Source organism: Pinus tabuliformis, chromosome 3_2 (genome assembly GCF_031772625.1).
Source record: "Pinus tabuliformis cultivar Carrire ecotype Pingquan chromosome 3_2, CPIR1, whole genome shotgun sequence".
Classification (NCBI taxonomy): Eukaryota; Viridiplantae; Streptophyta; class Pinopsida; order Pinales; family Pinaceae; genus Pinus; species Pinus tabuliformis.
In genome coordinates, this window is record NC_142302.1 from 1,289,567,153 (window position 1) to 1,289,588,621 (window position 21,469).

The window sequence follows — 21,469 nt, forward strand, 5'->3', positions numbered from 1 at the left end:
TTTAACGAGCCTAGCGATAGTGAAACTCGTTCTCGTCTAAAGACAAGTTTGTCGCTATTAATCCTTTTAACGAGTTTAAGGACAAAGATAACTCAGTCCTTTTCATTTTTAGAGAGTCTGAAAAGGCACGTAAAGGTAACTCTGGAATTCCTTTTTCGTCATCTAATCCCTTAAGTCTGAAAAAGTATAAAACAATACAGAAGGGATGAATTTTCGATAGTTTTAACGAGCCGAACAAAACAAGCGCTCGATCTTTTTGTGCAATAATCCCTCAGGTCCAAAAAGATTAAAATCTAGAGGAGGGATAACACTTCCGGTCGCTTTAACGAGCTGGAAGGCCAAAACTCGGCAATCTTTTCATATCTTACGAGTCAGTTGAAAAGAGCTTAAAGAAGACTCATCTTTTGAGGAACGAGTGATAAAATGGGTAGCATCTGATTCCAGGTAAAGGTTGGAATTTTCCAATCACGGCAGTGTCACAAGGATGGCTAGTGAAATCACTCTTCACAGCTGTTCCTCAAAATGGGTAAACAATCAAATGGAGGTGAATGATCGGCCAATAGAAAAGTGGAGGTGACGGTGCAAACATGACCAAGGCCTTAATGGCTGAAATGCTTCATTCACGGTGGTTATTTACCGAGGAATAGTTCATTTTTTAACGAGCTTAAATGCGGGTGGAAACATTTGCTCATGTCTTATGTTTATTTTTTAACGAGCTTGAACTATGTGCTAAAACTGCTCGATTAATCCAGTCATATGATAAGAAATTCTCATATAAAATTGGCAATTTTTAGATTTTTGCCCCACATCCTTTCTTTATGCAAGTTAGGTGATGACTAATCCTACGAGTTTAAAGGGTTAGAGGTCCTAAAAATTTAAAAAAATAAATAGCCGCCCCTCGCTTGCACTCCAAAAGTTTTGCATGCCCCCAGATATAAAATATGGTTTCAAAGTTACCCCTCAATTTGCAGACAAAACATTTGTTCTATCAGGAAAGGCCTACCTCTTACAGGTTACCCAAAGATTGTTCTATTAGTGGTGCAAACAAAACACTTCTTCGGCGATGTCTACCAAGATAAACAAACGTGAGTGACTCAGTTCTGTCAACTCACATAACTTTGACAAGAGAATCTTGTTCTAGAATAACCCCTCTTCCATCACGGACGGGGTACAGACTAGTCATATTCTCCCGCGGAAACCTACCCTATACCCGAAGTTTTCCTGCCGAAGCAAACCAGGATGCATGCCCCCTGGGTTTCAGTCATATCCCTCCGAATTACTCACGCTCATCGGGAGGACGGACTGGAGATTGAGACATTTCTTGCGTGAAGAGTCCATTTAGGGATGGTATATGACTATTTGCTATGCGTGATCTGGGAAATGAAAGCTGGTCCACGAGCTTGACCACTCTTCCTTCGTGCGGAAAACACATTACTCTAAAGAGTGAGGAGACGATGGCTCCCATGCAATAAATATAGTCTCGTCGAAGGAGTAGATTATAATCCAAGGGTCCTTGAAATACCATTACGTTCATTTGAACTGTTTTCCCTCTCAATGTTATGGGCACATTGGGAAGGATCCCTAAAGGTCGACTGGTTCCTTTATCAAAGCCTGTCAGATTTCTCATCTCAGGCAACAGCGATGGCGAACCAAGCGCTTTCCAAGCAATAGAGGAAAGGATACTCACAGAAGCCCCCTCATCTATGATGGTACCAGCCATGACCATTCTATATATTCGAACGATAATTCGGAATGGTATGCTTGCTGGTAAACAGTGTCTGCCTAGTTGATTCCAGTCGAAGGAGATAACTAGGTTGCTTGGAGGTGGGACCGAGTAGACGGCCGGGTATGGCTCTGACGAACTTCCCTCCTGCGGTAAGGGAATGGGTAGATTGCCCCCATGTTTGTCGGAGTCTGTGTTGATGAAGAGAATTTGGACGGTGTCATCCTTGTTCTCTTCAGTCACTGTATCATCCGAAGATAAAACCTCTGAAGGCAAGACCGGGTCAACTGTCGCCTCGACCCTTTGACTTTCGTCTGGTATGGATTCAGATGGTTTATCTTCGATGATAGGCGCTTAAGCCGACCACTTGAGCGGGCCAGTTGGATTCTCAACTAGCGACGGACTCGGCAAGAGTTTTTTATATCCAGGAGGAAGTCGTAACGGTGAAATCGGACGATCATCCAAAACTCCTTTCGCTTCGTCTAAGAAGGGACAACGGTGGATGGCATGATTGCCTTCGCACAATTTACAGGGAAATCTAGCTTTCCCTTTTTGTCCTGGGGCTTCACTTTCGCCAGTTGACGGTGTGCTTTCAACATGATCATCAGAGGTTGATGACACCGGATTGTGCAAATGAGGAGACCAGTCCCTTAGTATCCAAGGGATGCAAGGACAATCTCTGTGAAAGTGGTCTCCTTTGCAAATGACACATGGCGATTTAGGCTTGGTCGGTGCAGTGTGTGGATTTTCGTTAGACGACACTCGTTTTCCCCCATTCGCCTTTGGCTCCTTCTTCTTCTTCTCTTTCTTCTTCTTCTCCTTCTTCTCCTTAGGAACTTGACTTTTGGCTTTGCCAGCCCCATCAAGCGAAGAGGAAGGAGGAGAGGAAGAATTAGAGGAAGTAGAAGGTTGGTGGGCAACTCTGGACTCGTTTAATTGCTGATTCGATTGTTCAGGAATAGTGGTGTTCTGAACGACATTGGTTGAGAAGAGCCACACTGGCAAGCCAATTGTCAGTCCTGGAAGCGACAATGTGGCCATATGGGGTGCACCAACATCTCCCCAAGAGGAGAAGGTACTAGGATTTCCACCAAGGGGAATTCCTTGGTTGGTAGACTCCATTTTCTCAACCTAAGATCAATGTGGGAAAAGGGTATGAATATTCCGTTTAAAATAAATTTTTAGACGCTTTGACACAACTTGTTTTTTCAGTTTTAAAGAGTCGAGAAAAAACAAAAGATGACTCTAGTCTCCTTCGATTTTTAATGAGCCTGAAGTGACAAGTGCTCAGATGGACCTTTTCCGTTAAGGAGTCTGAAAAGGAACGAAAGGGACTGCTCTAGAGATCTAGGTAGAGGGAGTACCAAACCAATTGCAAAACTGCAGAATATATTTTACGGTACGGCAGCCAATCTTCCCGAATGCTGTGTTCGGTGCATTGCGATCAGTAGGGCGGCCGACACGGCTTCCTATGGATAAAAGGTTTTAAGCCTATAGGGGTCTCCCAATATATACTTGACGGTACGTGGGAGCGCAAGTCCGTACTATCACTTATCGTCTCAAAGTGGAGGAATCACCCAACCATCAGTGAGGACAACAGTTACCAGGCTTTACGATGCCGGAATACGTCTCTAGCCTAGACCTCTAAAGGTTGTGTGTTAAGTTCCAAAGCATTGTTAGATTCATTCAATTTATTTTAAGTTGATCTTTCTTAGAAGTTTGCCTTTTGGGATCACCACGAGATGTAGATGTAATTCCTAAAATGCAATCTAAAGATGATAAGCAAACTTTTATCTCTTTTCAGCAATGAAAATCCTAGCTACAAGGGGAAAAGAAAGACACAATCTTTTCTCAAAGAGCAAAGAGCACACTGTAAATGCACTTTTCCTAAATCAAGCCAAGCAGACTATCAATATGCAAATGCACATATGCATGTATTTGTTTTTACTTTCTTAATATTGATGCCTAAAAAGAAAGTTGATGTACAAATCTGAATTTGCTTTCAAGTGACAAACACAAACAAGCTTCTTTTCGAAATCAAAAAGTAGAGAAGATTACGACACTTTATGATTTTGAAATAAATACTCGTTTCAACATTAGAAAGTCACAAATTCAAACCAAAGGCAAAAGTAAAAGCATAATCGACTGTCAACAGCAAATAAATTTTCTCCTGAGATCAAAATCGACACTTACGACAGATCTAAATCAAAGGACGACAGTATGACTATTCTACTTTTTCAATGGAAAGTTGTAAATGATGTAACAAACACACAAAGAACATCTACAGTCTTTTTCTACAAAGAAGGCGGAATTAAGGCAAAGAAAAGGGGTTTTTAAACAGACACACACTGATCATAGGCTGCAAAAATCAGAGGCAAAACTGAAAAATGAAGCAAAGAACCTCAGCTGCACACGGCTAGGCTGATCAGCGCACCTGTTACACAGAGAAACTGGATTGCAGCACAGGTAGCCCTCTCGGGAACTACGTTGAAATGCATAATCTCTTCACAGAGCCTGCCTTGGGGCAAAAACGAGAATTCTATCCGAGTTTTGGGTCACGGTTTGCAGTTTAATCTATGGTTTTTGGCCGAGTGAAAGCAATCAGTAATGCACAATCAGAGGGTGGATTTAAAGGAGGTCTAAGAGCTATCACAAAGGGTAATCAGATCATTTGTGAATCAGTTGTTCAAATCATAAACAAATCCAGTGAATGGATTGAAGTAGCAGATGTCTACTTTGCATTTGATAATGGCAAATGTAGTTCGGTTGCTACTTCTGTGTTTATGAAACAAACAAGAAGAGAAACACAAGCAAACTAACTAGACACGATCCCCAGCGGAGTCTCCATTTTGTTAACGGGAAAAGTGTCTACTCAGAACGCCCCTATCCCACTAAGGCATGACAGTACCTTAGAAACAAACAGAGAAAACTACTTTCGTATTCTTCTTTATGAACTATAAACGAAGAGGAATAGGATGAACCAACCTATGTCTTGCACTAGTCCTTTGATCCAATCTCTCTCCTCTTTGACAGCTTCCAGCTACCTGCTCCCTTACTTGCCCAGTTTCACCAAGTTCCTGCAAGATCACAGAAGGAGAAAACTACACAAAGACATGGATTTATATTCATAAATAGCTTAGGATCAGATTTAAGCTAAACATGCAAATATAACAAAACATCATTGATACACAAGCATGTAGGAGAAACTCAAATAGTGTTATTGATATAACAAGAAGGTCCAGGAGGAGTTACAATCGATGATTCCTGATCCAGCATCAACCCCCCAGCAAAGGAATCCCCTCTTCACCTCCAACAAAGCATAAATCACCCAATACTCTGATCTCTATCTCAAAACCAACAGTAATTCTCTGCAATGTACAAAATTCTAGCCTCTGGATCTCTGGGATGAGGGATCCATATATAGATGTATGCAAAGAGGATGAGTCAGCTTATGATTTGACTAGTGGCTTCTCTCTGTCAGTTCTTGCTTCCACTTGGAGACTGAGAGCCTCTTACTCATCCTTGGTCGAACTCAGTGAGGCAAGTGTCATTGGGGAAGATTCTGGAAGCTTCCATTGTTTGTCCACCTCGCGGAATGACACTGCCATTTGTCATTTCCCGCTCAACGCACCCTGGTAGTGCATTTAGGTGCGTTGCAACGCACCTAGCTATTATACTTGGGTGCTATGCAACGCAGCTAGCTAGTGGAGCAGCTGAAATGATCCTGATTTGACTGATTCTGAGCAGTTTCTCGTGGAGAACTTCTGGGAGAAGCTGTAATTTGTTGACCTTGTTCCTTTAGGGGCTGAAACAACACTTTTAGGGACTTAGGATCCCTTGGTTTATGGACATTTCATGCTTAGAGCTGTAAGGCACAAAAATGTCTATAACAATATGGTTAAGATTATTACTATCATTCTCGAAAATGGCTATAAAAGTTTTGAATATTAGGTTGTGACAACCTTATATACAATATGGATATATACATTTTCACATGTTTATTCACACATATGCAAATGCAATGACAAAAGCATGGAGAAGATTAATGAGTATGAAATTATTTATCTTCTAGTAGATAAATACTATAAAATGAAGTTGGCTTGGTAAGCATGACTATAGAATTATATTCAAATCCATAGTTTGCATTTACATACCTCTCTAGCCTTCATTTTAAGTGAATTTGCTTTAGGTTCTAATTTTCTCACTATTGTTGGATGCATTGTTTTTCATGCTCATGTATTGACTTAGTCAGCAAGTGGTTTACTTATAATCTATAAGTTCTTCCAAACAAGTTTACATACTAAAAAGAGACCTTGATGCACATCTTACACATATAGCAACATAATTGTTACCTTCATTACAATATTTGTGATGTTAGGATTTAATTGGTTGTAATTATTATTCTTTATATAGTCACTTTTGGTACATACTTAGGCCTCTCCAAATAGACAATTATAGTGCAAGTTACAATGTTTAATATCCAAAATACTAAAAACTATTCCATTGCTTGAACACTCTACAATTCATATCATTTCCCTTGAGATATATTAACTACATATTAGTAATTATAGTTATAGAAAGGTTGTATCTAAAAATAGGAATGCATATTTATAATAAAAGAATATTTTTGTCTTTGTAGTGGAGAGGAATGATTTGAACATGAACAACTTGAATCGTACCTAGTGTTGGCATTATGATGCATGTGTTGTACTTGATGGCAAACAACTCATAGAAGATCAACTCACTTATATATATCTAGATGAATCTACGGAAGAGATATCAGATGACATTTCTCAGTATGACAAGTCTAAAGGGGGAGATTGTTGGCATTATGAGACAAGTGTTGTCCTTGATGGCAAATCACACAAATGATAAATTATAGTGCAGCAAATTTATTTGATAAATTATAGTGCAACAAAGTTTCCTTCATGTAGAGAAAAGTTCACGCACTTTTATGCAGAGAAAATTTTATTCCATGTAGAGAAAAGTTCACACACTTTTATGCAGAGAAAAGTTTATTCCATGTAGAGAAAAGTTCATGCACTTTTATGTAGAGAAAAGTTTATTCCATGTAGAGAAAAGTTCACTCACTTTTATGCAGAGAAAAGTTTATTCCATGTAGAGAAAATTTCACGCACTTTTATGCAGAGAAAAGTTTATTCCATGTAGAGAAATGTTCACGCACTTTTATGCAAAGAAAAGTTTATTTCATGTAGAGAAAAGTTCACGCACTTTTATGCAGAGAAGAGTTTATTTCATGTAGAGAAATGTTCACACACTTTTATGCAGAGAAAATTTTATTTCATGTAGAGAAAAGTTTACGCTCTTTCATGCAGAGAAAAGTTCCCTTCATGCAAGAGAAAAGTTCACACACTTTCATGGTTGGTTCATGGTATTAGTCCGACAGTTTTTGATCCTATGGTTTTGGTCCGTGGTATTGCTTCCAAAAGTGTTGATCTCACGCACTTTCATGATTGGTTCATGGTATTAGTCCGACAGTTTTTGATCCTATGGTTTTGGCCCGTGGTATTGCATTCAAAAGTGTTGATCCCAAGTATTGGGTCCGTGGTATTGTGTTATTATGGTTTTGGACCGTGGTATTGTGAAAGGCCTAAGACTATAAAAGAGGAAGGAGATCATTTGGCAAAGTATCATCTGAATTATCTGAATATCTGATAAAGTGCTAGATCTGGAATACTGTGATTGGGTTATGGTGCAGATCTGGATCTGAGCTAAAGAGGGATCTCACCGGTTGATGGAGAACAAGATCTAAGGATAGATCAGGATCAAATGGTTTGAAATGAACTATCTCTATATATTTGATTATGCTTATTCTAGATCTGTATATTGAAAAATGATCTGAACTGGGTATAACTTAAGTTTGAAATAGCTGCAAGTCATGTTTGAATATTTATAGATCTGTACGTGGGTTGGCTTTGGTGTAGGCGCGTATATATGCAGGTTTGGTTCATTGTAGTAGTGTATACAATTTGAGCTATGATATTTGAAGTCATAGGTGGTTCTGGTTGTTGATGGGTTCTGATGACAGTTTAAAGGTGTCAGTATTCTGCATATCCTGTTTGGTTGATTGTGTTTAGCTTCAGTATTGATGGATGAGAACTAATATTGGATCAGGATCATAATGACTCATATTTATGTGATCTGATGGACTAGATCTGGGTGCTAACACATATATTATCCTTGTATATGTATTGATCTGGTGTTTGGGTGATTCAGAAGATTGATTGATTATGTGCTTCAATGATATTAATGGGACCAATATGAAAATTGGATGAAACATGGCCTTTCAGATTATGTGTTGTGCTTCAGGAGTATCCAGTCTGAAAATGCATGAAACGTGGTACCTAGAGGAGAGAAGATTGTAGGTCGGCACCTACGTACTAGTATCTTAGCTAGTACAAGAGCTAAGGGGGTGGTAGCTCCCTTCCAGTAGCAGTTGAAAACCTTGGAGCATTGTAGCAGGTAGCAGCCTGCGTACTAGTAAATGGATCGGCTAGTACAAGAACTATGGGGGTTGTAGCTCCCTTCCAGGAGAGACTGGAGAATGAGAGAGGGTTGTAGCTCTCTGTAGGTAGAAGCCTGCGTACTGGTATAAGACTGCACCAGTACATAAATATTGTAAAAGGATTTTCTTATTAAGAAGAAGATTGAGATGACTTGCAGCAGGTGGTTTTCTCACACATTGGGTTTCCACCTTATATCATGGTGTTCATGTGTGTGACTTATGTGTGATGATCTGTTCTATTTTACTGCACCTGTTTACTGTTAATATGGTTGATAATGTTCTAATGCACTCATTAAGGATCAACTAACTGAATCATAAGAAGTTGTGGAAGTAGCATATATGAATCTGAATATGGAAATGAAAAAGTTCTATTGATGTGATAATACTGATTCACCCCCCCTCTCAGTATTATTTCCAACAATTGGTATCAGAGCAGGTCCTTTGGTAGAAGCTTGATCGCTTGAAGGAGATCCATGGAACAATGGGAAAGAAGCTTAAGAAGAAAGCACCTAAGCAGAAGAAGACATCTCAGAAGAACTATGACAGTGGAAGAATAGATTGGGGATTATGTGGAAGAAGCACTTCAGATTCAGAATCATTTCAGAATGAAGATGAACTATCAAGTATAAATTTTTTATCCTCTAATGTTCCAGCTATCTATCCATTTGGAAAAGATGAAAGTGATAGCGAAACAACAGAATTTGCTTTTATGGGTGAGCGAGAAAGATATCAAATAGAGGCAGAAATTAAAAGGCCTACACACAAAATTAGAGATCAACAAGATCTATTGAACAAAAGGGAATGTGTCTTCAAAGAAGAAGCTGCCAAACTAAAAGCTCAACTAGAGGAAGGAAACAAGGTAAGGAAGTTATTCAAGGACAAATATCAAAAGTTGTAGGATGAAGTAACATCACTAAGAGATGAAGTCAATGAAAGAAGCACAACCATAAAGAAACTCAGAGATAGATCCAGTTACTATGAAAATCTTGAAGCCACGATCCGCTCGCTAAAAGAAGATCTTGAAGAATCAAAGAAGCAGAATAAAGAACTACTCCAAGCTCATGAAAATGAAGTTCTTGAACTAAGACATCAGTTGGAAGAAGAAAGAAATGCTCAAGAAAACGTGAAGAAGCAGTATCTTGAAAAGGAAGAGAAACATCAAGTTGAGGTAAATATTCTAAAAGATAAATTAGAAGAAAAGGATAAACTATTACGATTTCAAGATAGTACTAAAGTCTTGGATGATATTCTTAATAGTCAAAGGTCTCCTGCTATCAAAATTGGTCTTGGTTTTCATGAATCTATTGAAGGTGAATCTAGTTCACAAAGTAAGACAAGGGACTCTACTGCAAAATCTAAAATGCTCAATAAGGATATGAAAGGTCAATCTCATCATCAACCAAGGAAAGAAATTCTTCAAAGAAAATCTTTTACTCCTCCTATGAATAATGTTGAATGTTATGTATGTCATAATCTTGGACATGTTGCAGCCAGATATAGAAGAAGAAGGGTTCAAGACCATCATGCAGAAAGATCATCACATTCAAGGTACTTTAATGGATATTGCTTTGCTTGCAATATGTTTGGTCATAGAGCTGTTGATTGCTATAAAAGAAATATGAGACATGTCAGATGTTACACATGTAACAATCTTGGACATATAGCTAAGGAATGCATGAACAAAGTATGGGAACCATACCAAAAGGAGAAAACATCATCATCACACATGAAGATGTGGAAGAAGAAAGAAGTACAGTCAGAAAGAGGTGGCACAGCACAACATACAGACATAATAGAATTAGAGGGAGCTAGAAGTGTAAAACTTCAGTGTCCTAAATCTCATACGCAAGCTTCTTAAAGAGAAGTCATGTATATATGCGAGTTGGTTATGGCATAGTCGTGTATATGATTGTTTGAGGAAAGGCAGTAGGGACAGGTTCAGAAAAAGGATCAGTCATGATTCGGTTTATTATTTGCGCTGTTTGATAATGTTATGCTCTTAACCTACAAAATGATACCCAAATACAGAATATGCGAAGAAAAGATACCCAGAACACAGAATAGCAATGATTTTATTATTCAGAGAGTAATGTTCACTTGCCTCTTCGAGGGGGCAACCTCCAATAGAGCAGAGCTCGACTACAAAATAAGACACAATGCTCCTCGCAGGGAGTCTCTATCCTTTATATATGACTCATAGATGCAATACCACGGGCCAATACCGTGGGTTTTATTAATACCGTCTATCTAATACTACGGCCCATTTGCAACTAACTGTGGTCCCGTCATTAATTGCGGGTTAACCACTTACAAATATTAATATGGGCTTTATTGACTTTTGACTATGACGTGATCCCATGACATAAATAAGGGGGTTAGGGTGGGACCCTAACATGCCCTCCCCCTTAAGACTAGCCTTGTCCTCAAGGCTGAAGCTGCGGAAACTACTGAAGAATAGTGGCTGGTTCCCAAGTTGCATCTTCCGAAGAGGTGTCTTTCCATTTGACGAGGACTTCCTTAATCATGCGGCCGCGCAGGTGCTTGTCTCGTGTGTCTAGAACCTGTTCGGGTTGAAGCCAGATTGACCCTTCTTCGTCCAATTCAGGTAGACTGGTTTGAACTCGGCAATTGTTCCCAATCACTTTCTTGAGGCACGATACATGGAAAACTGGATGGATTTTTGCCGTAGGTGGCAAAGCCAACTTGTAAGCCACTTCTCCAATGCGCTGAAGTACTTGGTATGGTCCGTAGAATTTTGGAGAGAGCTTTTGACAACCCTTGTCTTTGAGTGATGTTTGCTTATATGGTTGCAGCCTCAAAAAGACCTGATCCCCTTCTTGAAATTGGCGCTCTGAGCAATGCTGGTCTACCTGTTGCTTCATGCGGTTCTAAGCTTGATGAAGATTCTCTCTAAGATGGGCGAGCGTGGTTGCGCGGTGTTGTAGGAGTTGATCCACTGCTTGTACTTTGGAGCACCCCTTGAGATAAGAAGTAGGGGAAGGCGGAATTTGACCGTATACTGCTTCATAGGGAGTCATTTTGGTGGTGGCATGATAGTTGGTGTTATACCACCATTCAACCAGAGGTAACCACTGTACCCAAAGGTGTTGCTTTTCTGAAGTGAAACACCTAAGGTAGGTTTCTAGACATTTGTTGACTGCTTCGGTTTGACCATCTGTTTGCGGATGATATGAAGTACTGAGTTTGAGTTGAGTGCCTTATATTCTGAAGAGTTCCTGCCAAAAATTACTGGTGAAGATCGGGTCGCGGTTAGACACAATAGAAGTGGGCATGCCATGCAATTTGAAGATCTGATCCATGAAAGATTGAGCAACCAAAGTTGTTGTAAACGGGTGGGGTAGGGCACAGAAATGAGCATAGTTTGACAGTCGGTCCACCACACCCATGATGACTGACTTGTTCCCTGACTTTGGAAGACCTGTAATGAAATCCATAGAAACCTCCATCCAAATTGATGCCGGAATGGGCAATGGTTGTAATGTGCCTGTTGTGTTCACGGTTTCCCCTTTGTGGCGTTGACAGACATCACATTTTGCTACGAAGGTGAGGATGTCCTTTTTCATGCCTGTACAAAAAAATGATCTTCTGGTGCGAGCATACGTCTTCTGAAAGCCCGAATGTCCTGCAATGGGAGATGAGTGCAATTCTGCCAAAATGCAACTTTTGAGGGTGGATGTTGGTGAGATTACGACTCTGTCCTTGTAGCGAAGAATATCATTCTGCCACGAGTAGCCCTTGGTGGAATTAGGATCTACCTGCAATTGAGAAATGAGTTGGGAGAGCTCGGGGTGTGAAAACCATTCCCTGTGAGCCTCTTCAATCCAGTCTGGAATGGGGAAGGAAATTGCGAGCAGAGTACTTTCCTCCTCAAATTGGCGAGGTAATGCATCTGCTACACTATTGTCTTTCCCTTTCTTGTAAATGATCTCATAATCATATCCTAGCATTTTGGATAACCATTTATTTTGTTGTGGGGAGGATAGGCATTGCTCCAAAAAATATTTAAGACTGTGATGATCTGTGCGGATTTGGAAACGTCGCCCCAATAAGTAAGGTCGCCAGGTCTCGACTGCATGTAAGATGGCCATCATTTCCTTCTCGTAGGTAGATTGGCCCATATTCCTCCCACTGAGTTGTTGGCTTGTGAAGGCCAATGGTCGCCCTTCCTGCATTAAGACCGCCCCAATACCTGTACCCGAAGCATCACATTCAATGACAAAGGATTTGGTGAAGTCAAGTAGTGCTAAGACTGGAGTGGAACACATGGCATTTTTGAGAGCGGTAAATGCCTGTTGTGCTTCCTCATTCCAGAAGAAGGAATTTTTCTTTAGGAGTTGAGTGAGGGGTTTCGCGATGCGGCCATAGTTGTGGACAAATTTACGATAATAGCCTGTGAGACCCAAAAATCCTCTCAAGCTCTTCAAGGTCTTAGGTTGAGGACATTCTTGCATTGCCTGGATCTTTTTGGGGTCCACCTTGACACCTTCATGCCCCATAATGTGGCCCAAATACTCAATTTCTTCCATGCCAAACGCACACTTGGACATCTTGACAAATAATTGATGCTTTGCGGAGCAGTTGCAAGAGTAGATCTACATGCTGAAGATGTGCATCCCAAGTGCCACTATAGATGAGGATGTCATCGAAGAAGACAAGGACAAATTTTCTGAGATATGGTTTGAGAATGTGATTCATAAGGCTCTGAAAAGTAGAGGAGGCATTACAAAGACCAAATGGCATGACCAGGAACTCATAATGGCCTTCATGAGTTCTAAAAGCCGTCTTGGGAATGTCGACTTCCTTCATGCGAATTTGGTGGTAGCCTGAGCGAAGATCCAACTTAGTGAAGAATTGAGCCCCATTGAGTTCGTCCACCAAATTGTCAACCACCGGGATGGGAAATTTATCTTTGACTGTCAACTTATTGAGGGCCCTGAAGTTGGGACACATCTTCCACTCCCCATCTTTTTTGATCTCCATGACCACTGGGGATGAATAAGGACTAATGCTGGGACGAATGACACCTGCTTCCAACAGTTCCTTGATGATTTTTTCTATTTCATTCTTTTGGGTGAACGGATATTTGTATGGCCGCACATTTGGGGTTTGGGCCCCTGGAACCAAGGTGATGCTATGATCATGTTCCCCTCGCGAGGGTGGAAGCTCATTAGGCTTGTCAAAGACCGTCTGATGGTTATTTAAAATCTGTTGCATCTCATGATGAATTGGCAGAGACATGGTTTCTACTACCTGGATGGCATTAAATTGAGCTACTACTCCATGATGGCCCTTTTTTAACAATTTTTCCATCCTATGCGAGCTGATGATAGAGGGGGCTCCCGCCTGGAGTCCACGGAGGGTATGTGTGGAGTTGTTCTACTTAAAACTCATATATAACTCTTGGAAATCAATTGTGATTGGCCCAAGAATGCGGAGCCATTCAGCGCTGAGGACAATGTTGCAACCCCCCATGTGTATGGCAAACATGTGGGTTTTCAACTGATAATCCCCCTTTTGAAGTTTGACATTTTCACAGTGGCCTTCACATTTCATTATGCCCCCATCCGCAATTTGGACTTGGAAGTTAGAAACTGCTCGTACAAAACAATGCACTGCTTCTGCGATTTTTTGATGGATGAAATTATGGGTACTTCCATTATCAATCAAGACTACTACTGGGCGATGTTTAAGAAAACCCAGGATTTTGAGAGTTTGAGGGGAAGAAATCCCTGCCAACGCATGCATCGAAATAACTGGTTCGTCAGAGACATTCTCCTTTGGGTTGTCTTCTTCTAGCGCCTCATGTTCCTCAAGTGATGGATATTCCTCTGTTGAGCTGTAGTCAGTGGCATCTATTTGAAAAAATTTGGGGTCCTTGCATTTATGACCGAGGGAGTATTTTTCATCACAGTAGTAACATAGTCCTTGCTTCCTTCTTTCAGCCATTTCCGCAGGGGACACCTTTTGGACCTTAAGTGTTTGAGTCGTGTTGTGAGCTTGTGAGGGACGACCTTTAGCGGGGAAATTTGGGCGACTGTATTGGGCTGCTAATGCACGTTCCACCTTACGAGCTACCTGGCAAGCCTCCGTCCACGTGGGAGGGTGGTGAAGCAGATCTTGATCTTTGATGGCTTCTTTAAGACCGCTGATAAAACATTCCGTGTAGAACTCATCTGTGAGACCCCTAGTGCGGAAGGCTAAGGCTTAAAAAGCGGTAATATATTCATCCATTGTACCAGTCTGTCGGAGCTTAGTGAGACGACCCAAAAAAGAGTCTTCATGTTCAAAGCGATCTCGAAGAGCTTTGGTAAATTGGGTCTAGGTCCTAAAAGGTCCATTCCAACGCTGATGCCATTCCCACCATTGCCACCATTCATTGTCTAAGTACATGCTCCCCAACATAAGCTTATTCGCATCATCTGGGATATGATTCAATTTGAAATACTGCTCCATTTGTGCTAGCCATGCGGATGGGTGAGAACCATCAAATTTATGCACATACAACTTGGGAGGTCGCTGACTGGGTGGTGGATGGGTGTGCCAGACGTGAGGAGAGTTGCTAGACTCACCCTCATTGTATTCATGGCCAATATACACCTCCTCGTGGGCTTGTTCCTTTCCCTTCGGGAGGAATTGCTGTATCTGGAGACTTAGTCTGCGAATCTCAGTTTGGATGGAGTTCATCGCAGTTTGGATGGAGTTCACAGTGTCTTCAAGTTTTTCCATCCTTTCATTGGCCATCGCTTGAGCTCTAGTTTCTACCATACACCAACCTGATGAAAAATTGGGACCGCCTAAATTTTTTTTACTAATAAAGTGAATGGTACCACCTTGCTCAGCTCATCGTCCTGATTCTAATGGGCTAGATCACCAATAAGCACCTCGGAAGATCTCAGACTTTTTTTTTTTTTTTTTAAAACTCCTAACGGAGTTTTACTCCTTCTTGATCAATACTACAGTCGCCAAATCCTCAAAATGTCAATGCTGCCAAAATTCCTGCGAAAAGTATACCCCGGTATAGGAATCCTTCACAACAACTTTGATCTGGTGGGTTTGAGAGATCTGAATGGTGGAACAACTGCTGCGGCAGATCTGATGGATCTGCGGAATTGATGTTTGCTTCTGCTGCACCTCTTTGCACACGCGGATTGGGAATAGATGATGTGTGATCCCCCGATAGAAAAGGAAACTATGGTCGTGAGGAGTGTCAGGTGCTACAGATCGCAATATACATAAGGGTCTAGCAGTAGTACTCGGCCCAATGTTTCAGGGCTCTAACTAAGGAGGATCGACTGTACCCTTAGCCGTACCACCCGACTTCCCTATCGTACGGGCAAGTAATCTCTCCGAGTGCTGTTCTCGGTGTACTGTAGCCACAAGACGACCGACGGTTTATCTATGGCGAGGTTTCAAGGGAGCCTAGGGGGCTTCCGATATACCCAGAGGGTACGTGGAAGATAGTCCATGCGCGGTTCTGTCTAATGCACTACTACTCGAAGGGGTAACCACAGGGGTTACAAGGGAGTCCAACAGACATGACCACCTCTTGTATTTCCTGCGTGCATGCCTCCCCAAATTCGCAGGTTTATGTGCCCAATGACAGATCCCGTGGTTTAAAGACACCGGAACATGTCTCTAGCCGAAAAAAAAAATTGCTAAGAATTGGAGATCCCACCGGCCCTGGAAAGTGCTCTGATACCACTTGTTATGCTCATAACCTGCAAAATGATACCCAAATACAGAATATGCAAAGAAAAGATACCCAAAACACAGAATAGCAATGATTTTATTATTCAGAGAGTAATGTTCACTTGCCTCTTCGAGGGGGCAACCTCCAATAGAGCAGAGCTCGACTACAAAATAAGACACAATGCTCCTTGCAGGGAGTCTCTATCCTTTATATATGACTCATACATGCAATACCATGGGCCAGTACCATGGGTTTTATTAATACCATCTATCTAATACTACGGCCCATTTGCAACTAACTGTGGTCCCGTCATTAATTGCGGGTTAACCACTTACAAATATTAATATGGGCTTTATTGACTTTTGACTATGACGTGATCCCATGACATAAATAAGGGGGTTAGGGTGGGACCCTAACAGATAATGGTTACAATTTGCTGATGATGTGTGGAAATGACTTGATGGTTAGAAGTGTTTCGTTTCTAACTTTATAATGATGATGTATTGATACTTCTTGCTGATATGAATGATCAGATCTGACAGTAAACAAGATGGCACATGTTTAGGGGGAGCATATGCTTTTAATGCATTGTTGGAATTATGGTTAATAGTCCTTGGTGATGATGATTATATGGATAAATGATTCATCTTGCTATGATATGGTTATGAGTTGTTCAGATGATTCTTGGGGTTACATAGTTGATATTTAGATCAGATTTGTGGTTGATCCTCTAATGGTGCTTACATGGTGATCTTCATAAGGATAAGGAGAAGTACATAGCTTGAATTCACATCTTCTTTACTTGATGATGAGTCACTCATGATGTTGGCGTCATATGCATAAAGATCATATATTACAGTTATGATGCAAGATTCCTATTGTTCTTGGCACATATATGGATGAATACATGGATGATTATTCAAAGTTGCATTGTTGGAGACTTGATGATGATGAGTTCTTACCTATATGATGATAGGTTGTTTCGTACATATGTTGATTGATATTCCCAATTGATGATACTTGGTCCATGCAGATCTGGATGGCTATGGTGTTTCTCACATATGATAGAATGATTCTGTATATACAGAATTCTGTTCAAAAGGATGAGTTGATACGGACATACCTTGATGATTCATGCAAGTTGCTGGTGACAGATGCTATGGAGCAGATCATTCAGTGTCGTTGCTGATGTTTATCATGATCTTATTTAGGTGTTTGGTCTCTGTTATAAATGTCATGTATATCATTCGATGTAAAGGTCATATCAAGACTCATGATGTAATAGTGTGTCTCTATCTATTGTAGTCATTTGATGAAATATTTCAGTCATATCAAGGTCATGTAACGGCCTATGTTTGGTTTCCCCACTATGCCTGGGATGAAGATGTAATGTATTTGGTTGTCATATTTCTGATGTATCCTCACTTGGTTGGGTGATGGATGTATGTATTGAGTCTTTTGGTGATAGGAAGGTCTTTCATGATGTATAAGTCTTGGTTCTTCTTGAAGAACATCTTTTGCAGATCTTTCCTACAGTCAGGGGGAGCATGAACAACACAATTCAGAAAGAGCAGAGCTTTCAGCATGTAGCATGAACAAATTGGTACACCTTGGCATATACAAAGGGGGAGCTCATTCAGAGATTTCAACAAGTACTCAGGGGGAGTATGAACAACGGAATGCCTTTCTAGGAAAGAGAATATCTTGGTTCGCCCTTTTCCCTTGATGTCAAAGGGGGAGAGTGATTTGGTATTGTTGCCATCAAGTCCAAAGGGGAGATTGTTGGCATTATGATGCATGTGTTGTACTTGATGGCAAACAACTCATAGAAGATCAACTCACTTATATATATCTAGATGAATCTACGGAAGAGATATCAAATGACAATTCTCAGTATGACAAGTCCAAAGGGGGAGATTGTTGGCATTATGAGACAAGTTTTGTCCTTGATGGCAAATCACACAAATGATAAATTATAGTGCAGCAAATTTATTTGATAAATTATAGTGCAACAAAGTTTCCTTCATGTAGAGAAAAGTTCACGCACTTTTATGCAGAGAAAAGTTTATTCCATGTAGAGAAAAGTTCATGCACTTTTATGCAGAGAAAAGTTTATTCCATGTAGAGAAAAGTTCACGCACTTTTATGCAGAGAAAATTTTATTCCATGTAGAGAAAAGTTCACGCACTTTTATGCAGAGAAAAGTTTATTCCATGTAGAGAAAAGTTCACGCACTTTTATGCAGAGAAACGTTTATTCCATGTAGAGAAAAGTTCACGCACTTTTATGCAGAGAAAAGTTTATTTCATGTAGAGAAAAGTTCACGCACTTTTATCCAGAGAGGAGTTTATTTCATGTAGAGAAATGTTCACGCACTTTTATGCAGAGAAAAGTTTATTTCATGTAGAGAAACATTTACGCACTTTCATGCAGAGAAAAGTTCCCTTCATGCAAGAGAAAAGTTCACACACTTTCATGGTTGGTTCATGGTATTAGTCCGACAGTTTTTGATCCTATGGTTTTGGTCCATGGTATTGCTTCCAAAAGTGTTGATCTCACGCACTTTCATGATTGGTTCATGGTAATTAGTCTGACAGTTTTTGATCCTATGGTTTTTTCCCGTGGTATTGCATTCAATAGTGTTGATCCCAAGTATTGGGTCCATGGTATTGTGTTATTATGGTTTTGGACCGTGGTATTGTGAAAGGCCTAAGACTATAAAAGAGGAAGGAGATCATTTGGCAAAGTATCATCTGAATTATCTGAATATCTGATAAAGTGCTAGATCTGGAATACTGTGATTGGGTTATGGTGCAGATATGGATCTAAGCTAAAGAGGGATCTCACCGGTTGATGAAGAACAAGATCTAGGGATAGATCGGTATCAAATGGTTTGAAATGAACTATCTCTATATATTTGATTATGCTTATTCTAGATCTGTATATTGAAAAATGATCTGAACTGGGTATAACTTAAGTTTGAAATCGCTGCAAGTCATGCTTGAATATTTATAGATCTGTACGTTGGTTGGCTTTGGTGTAAGCGCGTATATATGCAGGTTTGGTTCATTGTAGTAGCGTATACAATTTGAGCTATGATATTTGAAGTCACAGGTGATTCTGGTTGTTGATGGGTTCTGATGGCAGTTTAAAGGTGTCAGTATTCTGCATATCCTGTTTGGTTGATTGTGTTTAGCTTCAGTATTGATGGATGAGAACTAATACTGGATCAGGATCATAATAACTCATATTTATGTGATCTGATGGACTAGATCTGGGTGCTAACACATATATTATCCTTGTATATGTATTGATCTGGTGTTTGGGTGATTCATAAGATTGATTGATTATGTGCTTCAATGATATTAATGGGACCAGTATGAAAATTGGATGAAACGTGGCCTTTCAGATTATGTGTTGTGCTTCAGGAGTATCCAGTTTGAAAATGCATGAAACGTGGTACCTGGAGGAGAGAAGATTGTAGGTCGGCGCTTACGTACTAGTATCTTAGCTAGTACAAGAGCTAAGGGGGTGGTAGCTCCCTTTCAGTAGCAGTTGAAAACTTTGGAGCATTGTAGCAGGTAGCAGCCTGCGTACTAGTAAATGGACCGGCTAGTACAAGAACTATGGGGGTTGTAGCTCCCTTCCAGGAGAGACTGGAGAACAAGAGAGGGTTGTAGCTCTCTGCAGGTAGAAGCCTGCATACTGGTATAAGACTTCACCAATACATAAATATTGTAAAAGGATTTTCTTATTAAGAAGAAGATTGAGATGACTTGCAGCAGGTGGTTTTCTCCCACATTGGGTTTCCACCTTATATCATGGTGTTCATGTGTGTGACTTATGTGTGATGATCCGTTCTATTTTGCTACACCTGTTTACTGTTAATATGGCTGATAATGTTCTAATGCACTCATTAAGGATCAACTAACTGAATCATAAGAAGTTGTGGAAGTAGCATATATGAATCTGAATATGGAAATGAAAAAGTTCTATTGATGTGATAATACTGATTCACCCCCCCTCTCAGTATTATTTCCAACACCTAGCTTTACCTTGAGTTTCTCTATTTTCACTTCTAGTTCTGACTTCTTGTAACATAGTTGGTCCCTAGTTCCAGTAGTAGATGCTAGTGGGATACTTGTCATGGTTGTTGATAATAGCTACTACTATGAGCATAACCCTTAATCAAATTGTAGAAATTATAAGGTTTTGATAGAGTTAGAGATATTGAAATTTTAAAGAGGTGTCATTTAAATTGAGAAACCTTCTTCTGGTGTCCTATTTTGTGAAAGAAAACCCACACCAACTAGTGTGCTCTTGATGCTTTTCATATTAGTAAATTTTCCTTTAATAAGAACCAATTATGAACCTTTAATAAGAAAAGATAAAACCATAAAAAATGACCATTAATTGAGTAACCTATGTAAAAAAAAAAAAATCCATGATGCATTACCTAATTACATCGATAAGGATATTGAGATTTTTAGTAGGAGTGATGAATCTTGCAACCATTATAGTTTACTAGATAAACCATAAAGTTAAAGATTTAAACCAAGTCACTAATTATATTGTTTTAGTGGAGAGAAGTAGGTGTGGTTATATCACCAAGAGCAAAAATAGAAAAGTAAGTATGACACTCACATATAAGTGGTTAAGATGCCAAGGACTACATATTGGCATCGTAGTCCTATTTTGATGGTATTCTTAGGATTACCGAAGTCAACAAAGATAATGTTGTGCATGAGGTTGGCGTTGGAAATGTAACTAGTTTTGGTTTTCATAATTTTTTGTTGTAGTCATTTCATTATGTATCTTATGTAACAAACAAAATAAAAGAAAAAATTATTATTTTAAAGGATGGGTTTCATGATCTTTATTGATGGTCTTCTAGGTAAAATCATGTTCTTCATGATTCTAGGTTTTTCTAGGTCATAGGATTTATTGTCATGGGTCAAAGGAGTTAACATCATGTTTATACGACCTTTAAGGAAAAATATATATTGTAAAAGAATTTATTTTGAGTCTAGAAAGTCTTAGAAAGATCCAAGGTACAAGTCGTCCCTGAAAGCTTCGAGTCGGCCTAAACGAGGGAATCCAACCCCTTGGAAAGGCTATATAAAGGACCTATTATTCCTCATTTGCCACTCACTTATCAAGAAGTTTTATCTATCTTGAAAAGGTTTGATCTAAGGTTAAAAGAACGAAGGAAGGTGTAACAAACTTCTAGAAGGAAAAGGAAGGCAAAGAAATTTTGTTTTTGGTCTCTATCTCCCTCACACTTTTGAAATTCTAGGGTTATTGCAGCTATAAAGAAGGTCAAAATTGTAGGTCCAAGTTGCAGGAGGACAAGGTGCAATATCAAGGTTCTATAACAAGAAATATTTTGTCTTGACTTTGTTGACCTTGGGAGGAGTTGTCTCGCTCTAAAAAGGATCCCTTGAAGAAGCAGTATTAGAGGTTTTGTAGCAAGTATAGGGCCAAATTCACAAGTTGAATTGGTAGAACA